The sequence below is a fragment of the Macaca mulatta genome, chromosome 6, assembly GCF_049350105.2.
Source record: "Macaca mulatta isolate MMU2019108-1 chromosome 6, T2T-MMU8v2.0, whole genome shotgun sequence".
Classification (NCBI taxonomy): domain Eukaryota; kingdom Metazoa; phylum Chordata; class Mammalia; order Primates; family Cercopithecidae; genus Macaca; species Macaca mulatta.
Genome location: NC_133411.1, coordinates 63,640,413 through 63,642,599, shown reverse-complemented (window position 1 = coordinate 63,642,599; position 2,187 = coordinate 63,640,413). Strand labels below are relative to the sequence as shown.

The following is a 2,187-nucleotide window of genomic DNA, read 5'->3' as shown; positions in this document are numbered from 1 at the left end:
TTTTCAAAAGTTCCAATTTGTTGCCTTTGCTGATTTCTGTGATGTAAGTACTCCCACGATGGCCAATTTCAGTCTACCAGTGTGACTGCTGAGTTGGAAAGAGATGAACAGTAGTACACACCATTATGTAGTATTTCCGCCACACAGATGCAACAGCCATAATCTCAGGAGCATAGATATTAGTAAAGTCTACTAAAATAATTAAGAAGTGGGCCATTTCTTTTTAGCCCTGCCAAAGTCGAGTGTCTGGTCTGTTTTGACACCAGACCATGTAAGAGACAATGATGTTGTGCACTGAAGGTAGAGAGGGATTTATGGTGAAGGTCCATGGCCTGCCCTGGTCTTGCTCAGCTGATTAAGTGCAGCATTTTGTTTTTTTTTCTGACTGCAAAATCCAAAATGAGGCTCAAGGTATTCATTTCATCTACACCAGAGAAGGCAGGCTGGGTGGCAAGGCTTTTGTTGAACTTGAATCAGAAGATGAAGTCAAATTGGCCCTGAAAAAAAGACAGAGAAACTATGGGACACAGTTTTGTTGAAGCATTCAAGTCAAACAACGTTGAAATGGATTGGGTGTTGAAGCATACTGGTCCAAATAGTCCTGACAAAGCCAATGATGGCTTTGTACAGCTTAGAGGACTTCCCTTTGAATGCAGCAAGGAAGAAATTGCTCAGTTCTTCTCAAGGTTGGAAATCGTGCCAAATGGGTTAACACTGCCGGTGGACTCCAGGGGAGGAGTACAGGGGAGGCCTTCGTGCAGTCTGCTTCACAGGAAATAACTGAAAAGGCTCTCTAAAGAAACACAAGGAAATAACAGGGCACAAGTATATTGAAATCTTTAAGAGCAGCAGGACTGAAGTTAGCACTCACTACAATCCACCATAAAAGCTTATGGCCATGCAGAGGCCAGGTCCCATGATAGACCTGGGTCTGGCAGAGGGTTTAACAGCATTGGCAGAGGAGCTGGCTTTGAGAGGATGAGGCATGGTGCTTACTTATAGTGAAGGATATAGAGCCAATGATAATTATAATGGCTATGGCTATGGATTTGGGTCAGATAGATTTGGAAGAGACCTCAATTATTGTTTTTCAGGAATGTCTGATCACAAATATGGGGATGGTGGCTCTACTTTCCAGAGCACAACAGGACGCAGTGTACACATGTGTGGATTACCTTACAGAGCTACTGAGAATGACATTTGTAATTTTTTTTCACTGTTCAATCCTGTGAGGGTACACATTGAAACTAGTCCTGATGGCACAGTAACTGGTGAAGCAGATGTTGAGTTTGCAACTCATGAAGATGCTGTGGCAGCTATGTCAAAAGACAAAGCAAATATGCAACACAGCGATGTAGAACCCTTCTTGAATTCTACAGCAGGAGCCAGCAGTAGTGCTTACGGTAGCCAAATGATGGGGGGCATGGGCTTGTCAATCCAGTCCAGTTATGGTGGCCCAGCCAGCCAGCAGCTGAGAGGTGGTTATGGAGGTGGCTGTGATGGCCACAGCAGCATGAGTGGATATGACCAAGTTTTACAGGAAAACTTATGTGATTTTCTCAGACATTGCATAGGCAGCCAAGGAGCAATGAACAGCAGCTACTACAGTAATGGAAGCCGTGCATCTATAGGCATGAATGGAATGGGAGGGATGTCTACCATGTCCATTATGAGTGGTGGATGGGGAATATAATTGATCACTGACTCTTGCTCAATTTTTTTTAAAGAAAAACCCAAAACTTCAGTTTAACAGTTTCTGCAACACAAGCTTATGAGTTATGCTTACTCTCTAAGTGGAAATCAGTATTGTTACGAAGACTTAAGGCTCAGTATTTTTTAACACAATACTCATCTAGGATGTAACAGTGAAGCTGAGTAAACTATAACTGTTAAACAAGTTCCAGCTTTGCTCAAGTTAGTTATATTATAGGATGTTCTTTTTTTTTTTTTTTTTTTTTTTTGAGATGGAGTCTCGCTCTGTCACCCAGGCTGGAGTGCAGTGGCCGGATCTCAGCTCACTGCAAGCTCCGCCCCCCGGGTTCACGCCATTCTCCTGGCTCAGCCTCCCGAGTAGCTGGGACTATAGGCGCCCACCACCTCGCCCGGCTAGTTTTTTGTATTTTTTTTTAGTAGAGACGGGGTTTCACCGTGTTAGCCAGGATGGTCTCGATCTCCTGACCTCGTGAT

At 43.8% G+C, this 2,187-nt stretch overlaps 1 pseudogene; it reads left to right on the top strand.

Annotated features, from left to right (window-relative positions):
- Positions 1 to 394: 394 nt before the first annotated feature.
- On the top strand, positions 395 to 1,693 carry LOC106998763 (heterogeneous nuclear ribonucleoprotein H-like; annotated as a pseudogene).
- The last annotated feature ends 494 nt before the right edge of the window (positions 1,694 to 2,187 follow it).